An 8,186-nucleotide genomic window follows, 5' to 3' on the forward strand; every position below is an offset into this window, starting at 1 on the left:
GGTAAAATGATTCCTATCAAACAAAGTAGAATGGTTGCCTTTTGGGATTGAGATGGAATTCTAGTGGGGAGAGGGATAAGGTAAAATAAATAAAGAGAAGCATCATGATGGTAGTGTACTGTGAAAGGAAGAGAATAAGTCAGTCAACCTTGGGTTCCTGAGAGAAGAGGAGGGTGGGGAGGAAGAAAATTCTTATTAGTGTTGGTCAAGAACTTCTTTTCCAGGATTTGCCCCTTCCTGCCTCTTTCCACAGGGTGTAGCATGAGGAGTAATTTGCTTTCTCCAGTGTGATCCCACTCTCTTCTCATAATTGGTTGGTCCTCAGATGGGTACCTGACTCAAGCCAGGCCAATCAGCTCACTTCCTTTTTAGAAGGCTTTAGTGTCCAATAGAGGCAGTACAGCTGAAGAATAATGCCAAACTATATTAAGGACCAAAGTAGATTTAAACCTTGCCTGCACCATGAGCCATGTGACCTTGAACATATAGCTTAGACTCCAAATACCTGGGTTTCCTTGTATGTAAAATAGGAAAATATAATACCTAATTTATAGGATTGCGTGAAGATTTAATGAGTAAACAAAATGCATGTGTGATGCTTAGAGCAGTGCCTGCCATGCAACAGGGGCTCAAGAAATGTTGGCCATGATTGTTTCCTACGAATTTGGGAATTGGGAGACTAAAGAAAGGCCTTTATTTGGATGGCTGATCAGTATGCCAAGGAGTAAGTCATTTTCGATCTCATGAAGCTGCCTCATTATTTTATCCCCATGGGCCATGGAAATATCATCATTTTATGTAATATTTGTGAGGTGAAAGGGGTTGGGAAAGGATTGCTAAGTAGGAATCAGTCTCTGGCTTAATTTCTGAAGCCTGGCAATACCCAAATGGAGTTCGCAGGATACTTCAGTATTTTTCCATTCAATCACTCTCTCATATTTTCTGAAGTTAGTTTAAATGTATTCCTGTGACATCCCTCTAGAATCCTGATTGAGGTCATAATAATAGTGAAGACATCACTGCTCAGCCCCTTAGCTCATCTCCATACATGGTAACTTCCACAGTGTCTTCCTCATGGAGAGTCACCCTTAGGTGCTTATTACTAAGCTGGACATTGTTGAGAAACAAATACAAGATCACATATCTCTTCTACTGCCATGGTCAAGACCCAGTTCACACAAATGATAATGCAACAAACTTTAGCACACTGGATTTTACATGAAATCTTCTGATGTAATAACATGTTTCTGTTCTCATGAAGTTTAAATATGTTGGTAAAAGAATCAGTTCCCGCACTTACTCATTTGCCTCCATGCTGGTAAGTTCTGTTTACCATTTCCTAATAGGATGTTTATACAACTATTTCAAAAATAGCCATTTTTGGTGCTCAGAAAAGTTGGCCAAGTCTTTATTGGAAATTCAAACTTGCATGACAAACAAATAAATGATTGACTCAATTTTTTCTTTTAGAACCAAAGTTCTTAGAAGAGAATGTGAAAGCGAATCAGAAGGGATGAACACACAGGAAACCTTCCCTGACCCTTGGAAGTCAGAGAATAGTCAACAAACTGATTTAGGCAATTTCACTGCTTTGAAGGTTTCAAAGAAGACTGATTTCTGTTTGTTCAGCCACCATTTGGAAGTGCAAAGATCAAGAACATCAAAAGTGTTATCTGAGCTTTTGAATGTGTTTGTGAAATTGCTAATGGAGGCATTTCTCAGAGATCTGCATTGTGGCACTTTTTATCTGTGTCAGTTTGGCAGGTGTTATCTGATCAAGTGAGTGGTCCTTCCGGCACGCCAAATGCCTTCCAAACGCCTCCAAATGCCTTCCAAAGGCATATGAGAGAGAAATGAAAACTAGCCACTTCCTGTGATTGGGAGGTAGAGTTAACCAAAGGACCTATGATGACTTCCTGAGGATGTTTAGTCAGTCACTACAGTGGCTGACAGCTGGTGCATGAAGCTTGTAGTCTACACTTCACGAGCAGCAGCATTAAGTCCTCAAAATCATAAAGAAGTCCAGTCACGCTTTGTAAGAAGAACTACTTCAATAAAGTTTATCCGAGAGAGTCAGTCCAGGGCTGATATGGTACTCCTCATCATCAGGAACCCATACTCCTTCCTGTTTGCTTCTCTGCTGTGTGTGACTTGAATTCTCAAGTTCACTTCATGGTCTAAGTTGGCTGTTGATGTTTCAACCTTCCAAAAGGAAAGAGGATGGGAGGCGAAGAGTATGCCCATCCTCCTAGCTCCCTTTAAGGAGACTTATTGGAAGTTACTTGGGCCGCTTCCAGTTATAACCCATTAGCTCGAACTTAGTCATATGGTTACACCTAATTATAAAGTAAGGTAGAGTCTATAACCCAGCTAAGATTTAGGGGGTCTGTTACCATAAAAAAGGTAGAATGGATTTTTAAGGACAGTTAGCTAGTTCTCTTCCATCATCCTTCAGGACTCAGCCCAAATGTCCCCTCTTTAGAGATCATCAGGGCCCATCCTGTCAATAGTAGGCTTTCCATACTTCTTCATCACAAATCTGCTCAGTTCCACAGAAGAGATATTCTTTGTTTATTTGCTTCTTTCTACATTTCACGTTATTTCTTCTCCACTAGAACAAAGTTCTTTAAGTGTAGGGACCTTATCTGTCTTGCTGCTCACCTCCATACCCCAGTGCCTCACAGTGCCTGCCACGTGGTAGAAACTTTATAAACATGTGGAATAAATGAAGAAATCAATAGGTACTCAAAATTTATGAGGAATACATATTATTTTAATATCACAGATATAAAATAATGCAGTATGTCACCATGTACAACTCTTGCGAATGCCATGCTTATTCACAAGTACCTTCAGGACCACAAACTGGAACATGATGAGAATCAAGAAAACATGCTCAACGCTTCTGGGGAACACTAGCTTATTAGTGCAGGAATCTATTGCATTCTTGCTCTCTGTAAGATTTGACAAGTTAATAAATTCATCTTTTCTTCTTGAGTACTTCTGTTCCTCAAGTCTTCATGCTCTTAGGCAGTGTCTATGTTTACAACATTCAGATACAGTCTTCTCTTAAAGGCAAGACCTGAGGAGCAGCACCTCCTTGGAGCCTGAAAGTGGAGGCTTAGAGGCATGAGTCATGCTGTGTGATCCTTGACCACCAGATCCCTGGTGACAGAAGCACCCATATATCCTTCCCAAAATTTGTTGTTGGTGTATGTTTGTGATATGTGGAGCCCTCTAAAAGCACAAGGCCCCTCTTTCTTGGGCCAAAGCATGGCACTGTGGAAGCCCCACTTGCTATTCCTTGAAATGAAAATGCACCAGTTAGACTCAAGCCATCCACACAATGAAGGCTAGAAGGGTCTGCTTTCCAGAGAATTTGTTTGTCTGAGGAAGATATTTGGCCTCAATTTTCTAGATTTCAGTTACATTTTATCAGCCCTATGGCCTTGGAAAAGTTATTTGTGAGTTGTATATCCAGGTTTTCTCATCTCTAAAATGGGGATTAAAATAGGACCTGTATCGATGCATTGAGTGAAGATTAAATGAGAAAATGCATATAAAGTTCTTAGCAGTATAATTGGCCCAGGGTGGGTGTTAGTGATAATGATGATGATGATTTGGATGGCAAGGCAGAGCTTGGGGGAAATTCACATTCCATTACAATTTCTGGGATAGGCTGGCTGGTACTTAGAATTAAGAGAATTAATTTGACTAGGGTCTGACTTTATCATCAAGATGTAAGGCACAGCTAATGTTCTTTCGATTTGGAAACTAGAACAAGGCTCTCTGAGGTATCATCCAACCCATAGATAGTTGTGTGGCTGCTTGAGGAGACCCAGAGTGACCACCAATGATACTAAGAATGTCAGGTTCTCTGAAGCGCTTGAATGCTCTTAGGATATGCTCCAAATATATGAGTGGTTATCTGTCAAGTATCGGGGTCACAGGGAGGCCTTAATATCTTTGCCTGATTTGAGTAACTGATTGATTAGAAGATCTGCTTTGATGAGAACTGAGTTGGCTTATCTCATTTGGTGTAGAAAACTCCATTAACAATTGTTTTCCACCATTCCTTTGTTGAACTATGGACCATCTAAGGGAAAGAAAAAAAAATACCTCCAAAGGTAATTTCTTTCTGCTCAAAAAGGGTCTTGGGTTTTCTGGTTTAACACAGAATTGAGAAGTAAGCATGCATCATTTATTTCTATGCAAAAAACATTCTTCACTTCAAACGGCAATTAGTGATAACATTTCTATCTTGTGTCATGATGAGATTTTTATGCTAATCATCACATAGCAGTAAATTAATCATTTGGGCACAGTTAGAGAGAATGTATATTTCATGAGACAGATATAGATATCAAGATCTGTTTGATATTTACTCAAGGTAAATGGGAAGCATCTAGAGTTATTATGAAGGAAGCACACTGAGCAAACAGGACTGAGTGGCAATGAAATGGATGCAGTTTAGAAGCATGACGATTTTCAAAACACTGTTGGTGTCATTAGTGTAATTATTGTGAGGAAGATGGAACACTCTGGGGAACCTAAACTCCAAATCATTCGCAGACACATCAGAACCCTCAAAGCCACATCTTAACAAAGTCAAGGGCAAAATCAGCAATTGACCTCCTTTCCTTGAATTCCTTCCTTTTTCTGTTGCAGAATTCCTTTTCCGCATTATACAGTATTTAAATGGGTTTTTCTTCTCAATTTGCACTTAGGTCTACTCAGCCAAATGAATCAGAAAAGCAACTTGACCCTGAAGTCAAATTGGAAAGCTACTGCATGCACAGGAAATAGGCCACCACTCAAATGATACACCATTTCTTAGCAGATGAACAGTTCCTTTTACAACAATTTATGGAAAATAAGAGAATTCTACTTAAAAATGCTTGTAGCTAATAGCATCTGCCAGCCTCCACAAATATCTAGTAGACCTAAGCAGTTATGATGTGCATATTCTTGTGAGTTTTTCTCATATTCCTTCTTCCACCCTTCTATTTTTCCAACTCCCATGTACTTCTCCATATCTCCTATATTACTAGTGCTACTGATAGCCACATTCACCAACACACTCCCCTGTCCTCACATATTGACATTGTCTCCCAACCTAGTTCCTCTAATACTTCTCCAGTAAGGCAGAAGTAAGGGGGTCAGTTAGGAAATGGGCCAATTCTGCTATTATTTGACCCTATATAACTCCCCCAACCCAGGTAAATTAACAACTCTCCAGGGAGAGGGAAAGAGATGTAATAAGATCCATTTCCTAAGAGCCATTTCTAGGACATAGGCAATGGGATCTGATAAGTCATAGATGTTGTTTATTTTCAATCTCAGTCTTTGGACAGTTCATAAAATCCCTGAGAATCCATATTCCCAAATAAGAATCAAGTAGTGAGAAAAGAATGAATCAAAATGTACAAATCACAAAATGAATATGGTTGTATATATTGGACAAAAATTAGTGACCTGACATTTACTTCTGACCAAGCAGAAGTAAAAAGGACCAGACTGGTTTTACAATATTAAACAAAAATCCAAATAAAATGTATGAAACAAGACAGTAGACACCAGGAAATGAAGAACAATGGTGTCCAAGAGACAGAAAACAAATGGGGTGAGCTCTATGCTGGCCTTATATTACTGCCTTGACAGTTGCCAGTTGCAGTTCAGAGAAGGGAAACCCAAGCATAGAGCAGCCATCTGAGTTGAGGAGAGGGAGCTGAGTGTTCAGAGAAGCCAAGGCAGCTAGAATTCACAAGATACAGCCTCGGAAAGGGGAGAGTTTCAGAGAGTGAGAATGCCAGAGATCTGTGGAGGGTCTCCTCACCCCTCTCCTAAATCCGAGTTCTGCAAGTTTTGATATGGAGGAGGTTTTGTGTGTGTGTGTGTGTGTGTGTGTACTGTACGTGCACGTGCATGTGCGCTATTATTCAATTGTGGAAATGTTTTCATTTCAATTGTGATTTCTTCTGTGGCTCATGGGTTATTTAGTGGTTATTTCTTCATTTCATTAAGTCACTTCTTATTTTCTAAACATATTTTTTTTAGTTGATTAGTCCATTGTGGTAGTAAATTTATTGAGCTTTTTCTTCTTATTCCATTTTTGGAGACATTGTTTTGTTGTTACACTCTACATTTATTTATTTATTTATTTATTTATTTATTTATTTATTTATTTTGGTTAGCCTAGAAAATTTAACATTCGTATTTAACTTGGCAAAGCCTAAAGTTATTATCTTCTAGAATAAAAGGACCTTAGAACACTGATTCCTGTAACTTCTCTTTTCATTTATATGTTATTCTAGCCAATTATCTTCTTTCTTTTCAAATTCTAGATTATTATATTATTTTATTTAGTTCATGTTTGTTTAAAATGTTTACCATTTTCTTTGCCCTTAATTTCTATTGAGCTGCCAGATTGAGGCTGATCTATTAGGACAATAAACCAAAATGAAATTAACAATTATTCCTTTATTACCTATGCAGATCATGTGAGCAAAACATAAAAATGGGCACCAATTCCCCAATGTTCCATTTTCTTTGCACCAAGCAAAGGTCAGGTGAATCAGCACAGATGGACGGGGATCTTACTGCCAAAGAGATCTGAACAAAAGACTCCTATCATTTTATGGACTTGGGATGAGGTTAAGGGGGGAGAAGGGAGGGCAAAAGCCTGAAAGTGAAAAGAACCAAATCAGAGTAGACAAAAGTGTCTTAGTCAAGATCCTCAATAAGGAAGCCTCTGAATGGAGGTGTTGGGCTTGAAGTGCAGATAAATGTATGAGTATGGCTGGTCCAGAGGTCCTGAGTCCTTGACTGCAACTCTCTTCAGAAAAATATAACGCACCTGTTGTGTACAAAGTCTTGTGTGAGGAGGATAGCTTTCCTGCTGGGCCAGCCTGCCCCCTCGTAATTACTTGTAGATGAGTCTAAAAGATCACACATAGAGTTTTGGTGTGGAGCCAGACTCTTCACTTCTTGCCTATTAGTCTTCACTCTAGGGCCATTTAATTTTGGCAGGAGTAGACATTTTCACATTTCCTTTAGTGAAGGTCTGTTGGTGGTAAACTCTGTTTCTGCTTACCTGAAAATATCCTTATTTTGTTCTCATTCTTGAATGCTATTTTTGCTGAGCATAGAATTTTTAGTTGATAATTGTCTTTTAGCATGTTGAAGGTATCTTTCCAGTGTCTTCTGGCTTACATTGTTGCTGTTTTAAGAAGTTAGCTATTATTGATTTTTGCTCCTTTTAATATAATCCCTTCCCTCTTGCTTCAAAGATCTTCTCTTTTGTGGTCTGTAGTTTCTCTATAACATGTCTTTGTGTAGATTTCTTAACTGTTTGGGATTCACTGGGCTTCTTGACTGTGTGAACTGATAGATTTCATTATTTCTGCAAGTTTTTCATTTATTATTTTTTATTATTCTTGTATTCTTTATTATTTCTTTTCATTTATTATTGTTTGTCTTATTTTCTGCAGCCCTGATTAAACATGTATTACATGATGTAACTCTTTCATGTTTCTTAACCTCTCATTCATATTTTCTGTATCTTTTCTTTCTGTGCTAAATTCTCATTAATTTCTTAACTATTCTTTCAGTTCATGAATTCTCTCATCTGTAGCTAAACTGGTCCCCTAAGTTTTAAATTTTACTTACAATTGTTTACATTCCTTTAAGTTCTATTTGGTTCTTTTTACAATATACCTGGTCACTTGTACTCTCTTATTCAATTTTCAATCTCTTCTTTTACTTCTTTGAACACAATATAGTTTAGAATATTCTCAACCTAATAATTCCAGTATCAGAAGACATCGTGGTTTAATTATATTTTGTATTTTTCATTTGTTCTTTCCAGAGTGTTACAATTCTGTATTTATTTTTGTTTTTTTAAATTTTTTTGCTTTTGACTATGAGTTCATATTTACTGTAACTTTATCTATAGGAATTTTTTTGGACCTCCACTCAGCACTTATTAATAATGGTAATTTTCCTTGCAGTATTGAAATTTATTTGTAGTTCACCATTGTATTGAGGTATAATCCTTTGAGATCTCAGTTTTATTGAGAGTTCTCTAGTATCCCTAACATGGCTTTGAGATTTGTCTATGGTCCCCTGAACTTTGAAAGACAGTGAAATGGAACTGAAGTTCACGACTTTCTGCAAATTTTCTCAAA

General features: G+C 37.9%; 1 long non-coding RNA gene across 1 annotated transcript; it reads left to right on the forward strand.

Moving 5' to 3' along the window:
• Positions 1 to 1,065: 1,065 nt before the first annotated feature.
• LOC120247530 lies at positions 1,066 to 2,079 on the forward strand. The gene is made up of 2 exons (XR_005532341.1): positions 1,066 to 1,318; positions 1,471 to 2,079. It is a non-coding gene; the product is annotated as an uncharacterized LOC120247530 (long non-coding RNA).
• The last annotated feature ends 6,107 nt before the right edge of the window (positions 2,080 to 8,186 follow it).

The sequence above is a fragment of the Hyaena hyaena genome, unplaced genomic scaffold (assembly GCF_003009895.1).
Source record: "Hyaena hyaena isolate Hyena2069 unplaced genomic scaffold, ASM300989v1 scaffold_533, whole genome shotgun sequence".
Taxonomy (NCBI): Eukaryota; Metazoa; Chordata; class Mammalia; order Carnivora; family Hyaenidae; genus Hyaena; species Hyaena hyaena.